The 12,978-nt window shown below is 43.5% G+C and overlaps 1 protein-coding gene across 4 annotated transcripts in view; it reads right to left on the bottom strand.

Annotated features, from left to right (window-relative positions):
* Positions 1 to 12,978, bottom strand: part of ak8 (adenylate kinase 8) — a 178,116-nt gene that overhangs the window by 89,598 nt on the left and 75,540 nt on the right. Inside the window, exon 1 of one of the 4 annotated variants that reach the window (XM_043720312.1) lies at positions 7,823 to 8,260. The exons of the other annotated variants lie outside the window; for them this stretch is intronic. The gene's annotated coding sequence lies outside the window, so the exon portion shown is untranslated. Of the gene's footprint in view, positions 1 to 7,822; positions 8,261 to 12,978 lie in introns of those variants that run through there. 4 annotated transcript variants of the gene reach the window in all.

Below are 12,978 nucleotides of genomic sequence, written 5' to 3'. Positions count from 1 at the left end.
AGATTACAACAGGATCTTGACCAGATGGGTCAATGGGCTGAGAAGTGGCAGATGGAGTCTAATTCAGATAAATGTGAGGGAAAGCAAATCTTAGCAGGACTTATACACTTAATGGTAAGGTCTGAGGGAGTGTTGCTGAACAAAGAGACCTTGAAGTGCAGGTTCATAGCTCCTTGAAAGTGGAGGTAGATAGGTTAGTGAAGAAGGCGATTGGTATGCTTTCTTTTATTGGTCAGAGTATTGAGTACAGGAGTTGGGAGGTCGTGTTGCGGCTGTACAGGACATTGGTTACGCCACTGTTGGAATATTGCGTGCAATTCTGGTCTCCTTCCTATCGGAAAGATGTTGTGAAACTTGAAAGGGTTCAGAAAAGATTTCCAAGGATGTTGCCAGGATTGGAGGATTTGAGCTATAGGGGGAGGCTGAACAGGCTGGGGATGTTTCCCCTGGAGCGGCGGAAACTGAGGGGTGACTTTATAGAGGTTTACAAAATTATGAGGGACATGGATTGGATAAATAGGCAAAGTCTTTTCCCTGGAGTCGGGGTATCCAGGTTTAGGGTGAGAGGTGAAATATATAAAAGAGACTTCAGGGGCGAATTATTCACACAGAGGGCGGTACATGTATGGAATGAGCTGCCAGAGGAAATGGTGGAGGCTGGTACAATTGCAACATTTGGATGGGTATATAAATAGTTAGGGTTTGGAGGGATAAGGGCCAGGTGCTGGCAGGTGGGACTAGATTGGGTTGGGATATCTGGTCGGCATGGACGGGTTGGACTGAAGGGTCTGTTTCCATGCTATACATCTCTATGACTCTAAATAGCCAGGTCTCAAAGTCTAAGGGCAATAGTCCACAGCCTGTAGTCAGTATGTCCTGGCACCGTAATTCAAGGCAGCATCTGATATCAGTCTAGGGGCTTGGACACTGCCAGTCAGCCACTTGAGCAGTCAGAGGGAGGGGGTCCATGTTGCTACAGACCGGAGGATGATCCACTCTCAGTCCTGCAGATCCAGTTCAACTAATCCAGGAAGTCAATGCAAACAAGTCAGGGAGCAGCAGAGACATCAATCAGGGGTCAGGTCTATCATCAGTCTGGATGTCCATCAAATTTGGGTATTTAAAGAGGGTCATGATGTGGTAGGGAAGTTGGGGAAGGCAATTCTGAGGAGTGAAAGCAGCATATAGGGAATTGTTGGGGTCAATATCAGTAAGGGAGAAAACTGAATGTATGTGATGGAGACAATAGTGCATTGCAGCATATGGATTACAGTAGGATGGGGGTGGAGTTGTCGATGGTCACAACCACCTTGACTTCAATGGGGGGACAGTACAGTATGATTGTTGGCATTACTAAGCTGTAGGGCCATGGCTCAGGGAGATGATATATTTTGTTTCTCTCTGGGCACCTGATCTCCACTTGTAAGCAATGTGAGACCCTTCAAGAGGCAACTACACTAAATGGCCACTTTCACAGTACAGGTTGAAGTAGTTTGTATTTAATGTGCACTGCATTTGAAATGCATGAAGTATGCAACTGTGCGAGATACAAATCTTCATCACAAGCAATCCTGACTATGCCATTTATCAGATGACAGCCATCCCTGTGAAGTAGAAGTAATCACAGTTGTCATTAAAAGTGACATCTATGCTCCACAATTCACAAAGACAATTCAATATCTCTCAGGCTGCACAATGGCATGGTACTGATTTTCTCACATCAAGAACTGCAAATATTTTTATGTGCGATGCCGCCTTTCTTGGGTAATGTGGGAGATGGGTGAACAAAAAAATCAGTAATTATACAGCAATCCTATAATCCCCTACTGGGTGTGCAACATGGCTTCTGCTACATTCATTGGAATAAAGTTTCTTTGTCAAAGCTCAATGTAAAGGCATTCCATGATTACCTTTGTTGGAGTCTTCCATGTCTTCTTGTATGGAGGTGTATGTTAAACCATCAAGGGCTGGATGCCTTACATTTTTATGACTGGGATTGTTACTGGGAGACTATAAGAGCAATAGACTTAGGAGTGGAAGTAAGTCCATTTGGCTCATCGAGTCCACTCCACCATTCAATCATGGCTGATGGGCATTTCAATTCCACTTACATGCACTCTCCCCGTAGCCCTTAATTCCTTGTGAGATCAAGAATTTATGAATCTCTGCCTTAAAGACATTCAACGACTCGGCCTCCACTGCGCTCTGTGGCAATGAGTTCCAAAGGCCAACCACTCTCTGGCTGAAGAATTGTCTCATTTCAGTTTTAAATAGATATTTTTATTAGAAATTTAACATTTTTACAAGTTTACAAAAATAAACAAAACTCTCAGATATAAACATTGATATACAATTAGCTCAAATATACAATAGCCAAAATTTGACACAAAAAAAACAAAACAACAAAAAAAAAACCGAAAAGAAAAACAAACAAACAAACAAAACTCAACTATCTACTAACCTAACCTACAACTAACCAGGGTGTATATTTAAGTCTCTTACATGCTCGGGATGTGTTAGCATCAGATATAATAAAACCCGTATTCGTGCGGGATTCCTCCCCGAGAGGCCGCGGACCAGCCAGGTTTGTAATCTCAATTAAATAAAAGCCCTTGTTAGGATAGCCGAAATATCTGTATTTATGTAATTCAAAAAGGGCTGCCATATTTTATAAAATAATTCGGTCTTTCGGTGCACCATATTTGTAAGGAAGTCAAGGGGAATACATTCCATAATTAGTCTGTGACAATTTGAAAGTCCAGGGGGGCCCTCAGCCGCCCAGTTCACCAAAATATTTTTCCTTGCACAGAAAGAAAGAATAGAAAATAGTCTCTTCCCGTACGTGTCCAGGGAGGGAAAGTTCGAAAAGCCCAAGAGGAGAGATACGGGGTCCACTTTTATTTCCGTTCCTAAAATTTCTGTCAGGGTACTTGCTACTTTAGTCCAATATCTACGGATCTTATGACAGGTCCATAAGCAATGTACAAGAGTGCCCACCTCTATTTTGCATTTAGGACACATTGGAGATGCTCCTGCCTTAAATTTTGCCAATCGAACCGGTGCTATATGGGCCCTATGAAGTATCTTCAGCTGGATAGCCTGGGTTCTGTTACAAATAGTAATTCTTCTAGCATTTTCCCAGATATCATTCCACGTTTCTGTGGAGATTTCTAGTCCCAGATCCTGATCCCATTTTTTAAGCAGATTATCCATATCTCCCGATACTTCATCATGTAGTAAATGATAAATATTACTGACGGAAGATACCCCCACTGGTCGTAGGACACTACATTCTCTATCGGATTTATAAAGACAATCTAATAACGTAGTCTTCTTCTGTATATAATCTCGAATTTGGAAGTATCGAAAGAGGTCTTCATTTCAGTTTTAAATTGACCTCCTCTAATTCTAAGGCTGTATCCCCGCCTGACGGAAACAAATTCCCAGCATCCACCCTTTCTAAGCCAGGCATTATCTTGTAAGTTTCTATTAGATTTCCCCTCAACCTTCTAAACTCTAATGAATACAATCCCAGGATCCTCAGCCGTTCATCGTATGTTAAGCCTCCCTTTCCAGGGATCATCCGTGTAAATCTTCGCTGGACACACTCCAGTGCCAGTGTGTCCTTCCTGAGGTGTGGGGCCCAAAACTGGACACAGCGTTCGAAATATAGCTTTATAAAGTCTCAGCAGCACATTGCTGCTTTTACAATCTAACCCTCTTGAGATAAATGATAAGACACAGGCTCCCCTCTGCAACCATGGTTGATGACTCTATTACACAACTCCTGATTGAGGTCAATGCAGACACAATCTTGTCCATTCTTTGACCAGACCTATTGTGGAGCAGATGATACATTTGCTGAAGATGAGGTTCCTATGTTTTGATTGGTTGGTAGTGATGATAGAGGTGTGCATATGTGCACATTGTATTTGCAATACAGTTCAGACAATGCATGTTGTTATTCTTAAATGCACTGTACCACTGGAGCAGAACAACGGAGGATGTGATGGGCTCTAGAAAACTGAGAAAGTGGCAGCAGTCTTCAGATGAGGAAGATAAGGGCTTTGAGCAAGAAGAATACCTTCAGATGATAGAGGTCTGCAGCACTGGCTCGTGAAGTTAGACATGGCACATGAAGACAATGATACATGAATACATCCAATAGGTGTGAACTAGACGCAATGATCACTCTGACTGTAAATCTGTTGCTACCCAAAAGGCAAGCAGAACCTATTTGTTCCCAGAAGATTGTGATTGGCTTTTTTCTTTACTTTTGATGTTCTGAATAAAAGTAAGTATTTCCAACTATTTGATGGCTTTCCATTATGTGATGGTTCCACTGGGCACTGGGGAAATAGTAGCACACTCATTGACAGGGGTCTAAACTTGAGTAGCTTTATTTTTAAATAGCAATATATTAATGTACACTTGTATAAACAATGAAGCTGTACCACTTATGTGCTCTGAGAAGCATTCTTTTTGGTTCCCCTCCCATTTTGCACAGTGAAGGGCAATTCCTGGCTGGCACTACTTGACTGGATGTATGACTTGACTAAAAATACAGCCAGCACCAGGAGTCCTGGCAGGTCCATAAGACCATACGACATAGGATTGGAAGTAAGGCCATTCTGCCCATCAAGTCCACTTCACCATTTAATCATGGCTAATGAGCATTTCAACGCCACTTCCCCATACTCTCCCCGTAGCCCTTAATTCCTTGCGAGATCAAGAATTTATCAATCTCTGCCTCGGATTCATTTAACGTTCCGGCCTCCACTGTGCTCCACGGCAATGAATTCCACAGGCCCACCACTCTCTGGCTGAAGAAGTATCTCCCCATTTCTGTTTTAAATTGACTCCCTCTAATTCTAAGGCTGTGTCCACGGGTCCTAGTATCCCCGCCTGACATAAACAAGTTCCCAGCATCCACCCTTTCTAAGCCATGCGTTATCTTGTAAGTTTCTATTAGATTTCCCCTCAACCTTCTAAACTCTAATAAATACAATCCCATGATCCTCAGCTGTTCACTGTATGTTAGGCCTACCACTCCAGGGATCATCCGTGTGAATCTCCACTGGACATTCTCCAGTGCCAGTATGTCCTTCCTGAGGTGTGGGGCCCAAAATTGGACAGTTTTCCAAATGGGGCCTAACTAGAGCTTTATAAAGTCTCAAAAGCACATTGCTGCTTTTATATTCCAACCCTCTTGAGATAACTGACAATATTACATTTGCTTTCTTAATCATGGACTCAACCTGCAGTTAACCTTTAGAGAATCCTGGACTAGCACAGCAAGATCCCTTTGTACTTCAGTTTTATGAATTTTTTCACCATTTAGAAAATAGTCCACGCCTGTGTTCTTTTTTCCAAAGTGAAGACCTCACATTTGCTTACGTTGAATTTCATCAGCCATTTCCTGGACCACTCTCCTAAACTGTCTAAATCAGTCCTAGTACTAGTGAGTACCTGTGCCTTTGGCAAGAAGTAAGCAAAGTGCCATTGAGGCATAGTGCATAGATAATGAGGCATGTTACAGATAATAGTGTGTGAAAATGCATTTGGGATCACAGCAAGAAATGCTCCATGAACCTTTTACCCTGAACCATTGCCTTTATCCTGCACTCAGACATTCATAATATTTCCAAATTTCAATTTTCAGTGGATTATAACACACATTCTACTTTATGAATGCAGGTTTATTAACGATGTATTATATGCTTCTGTGTAATTGAATGCTATCATTGTTGAGAGGACTGAAGTCCAAACCAGAAGGAAATCTGGAATTGGTGATGGCATAATGGTAATGTCATAAGACTAGTAATCCAGAACCCCAGATTATTGTCTTGAGAACATAGGGTCAAATTAGACCACAAAAATTGAATTCAACGAAATCTGGAATAAAACATTCATCTAATGGCAACCATGTTGATTGATGTGAAAGTCCGTCTGATTTATTAATGTCCTTTAGGGAAGGAAAACTGCTGTTCTTACCCAGTTACCCAGTCTGGCCTACATGTGATTCCAGACCGAGATCAATGTGGTCGACTCTTAACTGCCCTCTTGGCAATAAATACTAGCCATATGAATGACACCACATCCTTGAAAAAATTTTTTTAAAAATGGATGCACTGGGTCAAAGCCCTGACTGACATTGGTTTTGGCATCACTTATTTCCTAGGAATATTTTAATGGGCTTAAAGGTGCCAAGGTCATCGTTTGATATGATGTTTAGAACCTTACACTATAGGGATAATAAGTGGAGTACTATACTGTGTATCACAGAGAAAAGGTAATGGCATTACACAAAATTTGAAAACACAGGATATATTTTCTCCATTTTGAAGGGGTAGGGTAGGTTGTCGGAAGGGCAAATAATCAGGGGATGGCACTAGAAAAATATCCATCTCCTCCTTGCCACCCTAGTAATGAATTCCTGGGTGGGAGAGTCCATGGATGACTTTCTTGACTCACCACTAATTAAGGTCCTAGAGCCTCAAATTCCTAACACCTCAATTATCTGCAGAGCTCGCAGGCAAGGAAAGTGGCTGCCTGATTTTTTTTTTTGGCCGTGGTTGGTTACAGGAGGCTCCATTTGCTTCCTGCTTAGAGGCAAAAGGGTGGCTGCTAAACAGACCTCTGACCTCGCCTCCTATCTGCTATATCACCATCTTCCAACCACTCCCATCTAAAAAAAACTTGCCTCTACCCTATTCTTGAGTTTCATGGTTGAACAGCCTAGGCCTCCAATGACTCTGTGCAGCTACTAGTTAGAGGGCAGCAGTCTCAGGCAGGGCAGATCTCATGGCTGGAGCACCTGACAGATTGGAAAGGCTGCCATTCAACACTTAAAGTATCTGATTAGCACATAATCCAGGTGGGTTTCCTTATTAGCCAGGATGTTATTAATGCTCCAATATTTAGTGCAAAAAGAATAAAATTCTGGCCTATATTTTTCCCATGGATATTTCTGAAAGATAATAACTCCAATATATTTGCTTTACCAAATAACATTATAGACTAAATCAGCAGGATATATGGGTAATTTTTCAATTGCACTGCAAAACTTTGCAATATGTGCTCATATTCCCATGGTTAAATATCACACGACACCAGGTTATAGTCCAACAGGTTTATTTGGAAGCAGTAGCTTTTGGAGTGCTGCTCCTTCATCAGGTGGTTGCCATGGTTTTGCAGTGTAATTGAATTTTGTAAAATTACCCTTACTAAGCGCATAATTGAGTACTGTCTTATATCTGTGCAAGATGAATGAATGATTTTATTGTCACACATATCTTAAGTGAGAAAAACAGTAAAATACAGTGAAAAGCTTTTCCACTGTCCCCACGATCTGGCACTATTTTGAATAATTTAAGAATAAGAAAAAAATGTAGACATTGCTTAAATAGAGTCCACCAGTCTTGAGCCAGCTCATCATCAATGGTGCCTGAGTTGCCATCCCTCCTCCACTGCCTCACCACTGTCCACACCAGACCCTACAAACATTGAAGTCACCACTCTTCAAGTGCCATCTTTCACCACTGAGCTGATTCACCTCTGCTACTGTTTCGCTGCCACCTGCACCGGACCCATCAACATCACGTTGCATCTCATCGCTGGGCCCACCTTAATGCCCTGCGGCCTCTGTTTCACCACCACCAGTACTGGACCCAACCAACGATGAAGTCGCTGATCCTCAGGCACCATCTTTCACAATTAGGACCACCTCATCAATACCATCTCAGTCAATGTAGCAGCCACCAATTTTGGTGCCAGGTCCCATAAGTAGGGGCTCACATAAGTGCATGCTGGGCCCACTCACCGCAGTCACGAAATCTGTACTGGACCAATCCAAGACCACACTAGGATCCCACACTGCAGCTGATGTCATCAGAGCTCAGGACAAGAGGTAAGTAAAAGAAAGAGGAAGAAACAAAAAGAAAAGAGAGAAAAAGAAAAACAGTCAGAGCGCATGATCCCCAGCTCAGGAACCTACAAAAAGACCCTCTCTTTTCTTAAAATTCATGACTAAAAATATTCAAAACTGCAAGTTGCAGTCATCTGTTATTCTGGTTATTAAATCTGGGATAAAGCTTTTGAGTTCCGTTGAAAGTTGGCATTCAACAATAGAGTCTTTAAAGATGTTTTATTTGAAATGTTTTCATTCAACAATAGAGCCTTCACAGATGCTTATTAAATCCTTGGAAACTTTCAAACTCTGATGATTATTCGATTTAGATTACTTACAGTGTGGAAACAGGCCCTTCGGCCTAACAAGTCCACACCAACCGGCTGAAGCACAACCCACCCAGACCCATTCCCCTACATTTACCCCTGCCCCTAACACTATGGGCAATTTAGCATGGCCAATTTACCTAACCTGCACATTTTTGGACTGTGGGAGGAAACCGGAGCACCCGGAGGAACCCCACGCAGACACGGGGAGAATGTGGCGGGAATTGAACTCTGGCGCTGTGAGGCAGCGGTGCTAACCGCTGTGCCACTGTGCCGAATTGCTACCGTAAATGAAAAATTCAGTACATTTCACTAGTTAGGGATTTGCAAGACCGCATTGACTTGCAACTATAAAATATCTAGCTTATCTTTGTTTTTAACTCTTGCTTCTGCTATGTAGCTTTCTTGATAATTCTATTTTTATTTCTTCTGGCAAATATCCCCAATAATTATACTCTACCAGCAAACATCCAGATTTCATTGCTAGGCAATTAAAGAAGCATCAATTTTATAAGTTTGGTTAAGACTCCAGGAGGCATGGTTGGCAAGTTTGCAGATGACACCAAAATTGGTGGTATAGTGAACCATGAAGAAGGTCATCTAAGATTTAAGAAGGTTATCTAAAAGCAATCCTTGGTCAATTGAGGAGTGGTAGGTGGAATTTAATATGGATAAATCTGAGGTATCGCATTTTAGTAATATGGACAAGGACAGGACTTATACAGTTAATGGTAGGGACCTGGATAGTGTTGTAGAACAGAGAAACCTGGGGATTCAGGGACACAATTATTTGAATTTTGCATCACAGGTCGATAGGGTGGTTAAGGAGGCATTTAGCATGCTTGCCTTCATTGCTCAGACCTTTGAGTATAGGAGTTGGACCGTCATGTTGATGGTGTACAGGACATTGGTGGGGCCTCTTCTGAAATACTGTGTGCAGTTCTGGTCATATTGTTACGGGAAGGATATTATTAAACTGGAGAGGGTTCAGAAAAGATTTACCAAAATGTTGCTGGGAATGGAGAGTTTGAGATATAAAAATAGATTTGAAAGGCTGGAATTTTTTTAAAGATTAAGGATATCGAAATTTATAAAATCATGAGGGGTGTATATAAGGTAAATGGCAAGGGTTTTTATCCCTCGGGTGAATTAAATTGAATTGAATTGAATTTATTGTCACATGTACCGAGGTACAGTGAAAAGCTTTGTCTTGTGAGCAATACAGGCAGATCACAGAGTTAAATAGCATAGATAAGTAAATAATAGATAAACAGCGGCACAACAGAAACACAGATACAGACGAATGCTAAGAGTTTGTGAGCTTATTCAGTATTCTAATGACAGTAGGGTAGAAACTGTTTCAAAACAAGCTGTTGTGTGTGTTCAGGCTTCTGTACCTTCATCCTGATGGTAGAGTTGTAGAAAAGCATTGCCAGGGTGGGATGGATCTTTGAGAATGCTGGCGGCCTTTCCTTGACAGTGGGTCTGATAGATGGATTCTATAGTTGGGAGGTTGGTCTTTGTGATCGTCCGGGCCGAGTTCACCACACTCTGTAACCGTCTCCGATCTTGAACGGTACAGTTGCCATACCAGGTAGTGATACATCCAGACAGAATGCTCTCAATGGTGCACCTATAAAAATTGGCAAGGGTATTCTCAGCTGCCTGAGGAAGAAGAGACGTTGTTGGGCCTTTGTAATCGGTGAGTCCACATGAAGAGTCCAAGAAAGCTTGCTGTGGATAACCACTCCCAGGAGCTTGACACTCTCACTTGTTCAACCTCTGTGCTGTTAATGTGTAATGGGGCATGAGTAACATCCCGCCGAAAGTCAATAATGAGTTCCTTGGTTTTGCCGGCATTGAGAGCTAGGTTGTGCTGAGTGCACCATTTTTCCAGGTGTTCTATCTCCTGTCTGTAGTCTGTTTCGTCACCATCTGAGATTTGACCGACTATGGTGGTATTATCAGCTAACTTGTAAATGTCATTAGTCTGGTATTTGGCCATGCAGTCATGGGTAAACAGCACGTACAGTAGGGGCCTGAGTACACACCCCTGGGGGGGGCCTCCAGTCTTGAGTGTTAATAAGGATGAAATATTGTCTGCAATCTTCAATGATTGTGGCCTGTGGATCAGGAAACTGAGGATCCAGTTGCAGAGAGTGGGACTTAATCCGAGATCACTAAGTTTAGTAATCAGCCTCGAGGGGATAATAGTGTTGAAGGCTGAACTGTAGTCAATGAGTAGGATTCTTACTTAGCTGTTTTTGGTGTCAAGGTGTTCTAGGGAGGAGTGAAGGGCAAGTGATACGGCATCTGACATGGATCTGTTGTTCCGATTGGCAAATTGGAGTGGGTCAAGAGTATTGGGAAGGCTGGAGTTGATTAATGCCATGACCAGCCTTTCAAAGCACTTCATGACCACCGAAGTTAGGGCCACTGGGCGGTAGTTATTGAAACATTCTGTATCACCCTTCTTAGGCACAGGGATGATGTTGGCCCTCTTGAAACAGGCAGGGATAGTGGCCTACTGCAGGGAGAGGTTGAAGATGTCTGAGAAGACCCCTGCTAGTTGATCGGTGTATGCTCTAAGTGCACAGCCTGGTACTCCGTCTGGTCCCATCGCCTTCCTTGGATTCACATGAAGGAAAACTGATCTGACCTCTGATGCAGTGACTGTTGGATAGGTTTATCAGGACCTGTCAGAATATGTGTTACCTCTCCGCTGAAATTCTGCTCAAAGCGAGCGTAGAAGGCATTGAGACGATCTGGGAGGGATGTGTCATCGTCTGCTATCTTGCACTGTCTCTTTTTAGAACCTGTGATGTCATTCAGTCCTTGCCATAGTCACCAGGTGTCTGTCTGGGTCTCTAGTTTGGATCGGTATTGGTCCTTGGCTATCTTAATGGCTCTGCGAAGGTCATTACTTGGATTCCTTATATTTGTGTGGGTCTCCTGATCTGAAGCCCCAGGCCTGGTTTATAGTAGGTTCTGTATGCCCTGATTCATTCAGGGTTTCCTGTTGGGGAACACCCAGATTGACTTCCTTGGTATGCAGTCCACCACACATTTGCTGATAAAGCCTGTGACGGTGGTGGCATACTCATCCAAGGTACCAGCGGACTGTTTTGAACATAGCACAATCAGCCGATTCCAGATAGCGCTGGAATTGATGCTCTGACCAGCACTGGACCTGTATCTGTGATGGGGTCTCCTGCTTGAGCTTTTGCTTGTAAGTAGGGAGAAGAAACACAGTATTGTGGTTGGAGTTCCCGAAATGACGGCAGGGGATGGAGCAGTAGGCATCCTTCACAGTGGTGTAGCAGTGGTCTAACATGTTCAGGCATCTAGTTTTTTTTAAACAGTTAAACTCACCTTCCCAGAATTCCTTCGCTCCTCCCTCGCACCTCTTGGCAAATGGAGCCCCCAACACCTGAGGTAAGTCTTTTAAACGGTTAGACTCACCTTCTGACAATTCCTGGTAATGTTCTGGTGGTACTTGGGCAACACCTTCCTTAGATTGGCTTGATTGAAGTCACCAGTTACAATAAACAGGTCCTTGGGGTGTTCCGTCTCCAGGGTGTTAGTGGTGGAATACAGCACATCGAGAGTTTCCTCATCCTTTGTGGCGGTATGTGTACGGCAGTTAGTATAGCTGCGGTAAATTCCCATAGTAGATAAAGGGGTGGCATTTGATGGTGAAGAATTCAAGATTTGGGGAGCAATGTCTGTGCACCACAAGTTGTTGATTAAAAAGCAAACCCCTCCACCCTTTGTCTTATCCAAGGACACTGTATAAAATCATCAGCCTGAAGTGTGCAAATGGGAATGGATGGGTTGAGCCTGGTTTCTGTGAAGCAGTGTGCACAGCAGTCCTGCAGTTCACACTGGAAGCTGAGCCATGATCTGAGTTCGTCCATCTTGTTCTCCAGAGATTGTACATTTGTGGGGTAGTTCAAAACTAGGGGGCTTGTTTTTAAGTTGAGAGGAGAAAGATTTAAAAAGAGGCAACTTTTTTACATATAGAATGCTTTTTGTGTGGAGTGAATTGTCAGAGAAATTGGTGGATGCAGGTACAGTGCAATGTTTAAAAGACATTTGGATAAGTTCATGAAAGTATAGGTTTAAAGAAATATGGGCTAAGCACAGGCAGATGGGACTAGTTGAGTTTGGGAACATGGTCAGGGTAGACTGACTGTCTGCCCTCTAACTCACTCCACACTTTCCCTGGAGTTCTACAGAGGGGTGTACCCTAGACCCCCTTTCCCGCCGTAATCTCTCGAACATTGTCCTATACAGGGCAAAGGTGGGACCTGTCAAAAAGTTGCAGTAAGAAGTTATGTGTGTGACTGTGGCTGTGTGTGTGCACACTATTTGGATACTTACCCCACAAAGGCAGCAGCAGCAATCTTGTTGTTGGTGTACAGTCTGGCTGCCCGGGAGAGGGGGAGGGTGGATGGGATTGGGGGGGCGGTGTTGGACTGGGTTGGGGAGGGGGCGGTGTTGGACTGGGTTGGGGAAGGGATGATGTTGTACTGGATTGGGGTTGGCTCTGATGGTCAGTCTGGGGGTGGTGTGTGGACAGCAGTGAGTGTCAAGCTGGGGTTGGTGTTGGGCGGCGTTGAGGGTCAGGCTGGGGCGCTGTATGGATGATGGTGATGGTCAGGCTGGGGGCGGTGTGTGGACGACAGTGACGATCAGGCTGGGGGCGGTGTGTGGACAGCGGTGAGGGTCAGGCTGGGGGCG

The sequence above is a fragment of the Chiloscyllium plagiosum genome, chromosome 30 (genome assembly GCF_004010195.1).
Source record: "Chiloscyllium plagiosum isolate BGI_BamShark_2017 chromosome 30, ASM401019v2, whole genome shotgun sequence".
In the NCBI taxonomy this organism is placed as follows: domain Eukaryota; kingdom Metazoa; phylum Chordata; class Chondrichthyes; order Orectolobiformes; family Hemiscylliidae; genus Chiloscyllium; species Chiloscyllium plagiosum.
This window is presented reverse-complemented; position numbering and strand designations above follow the sequence as displayed.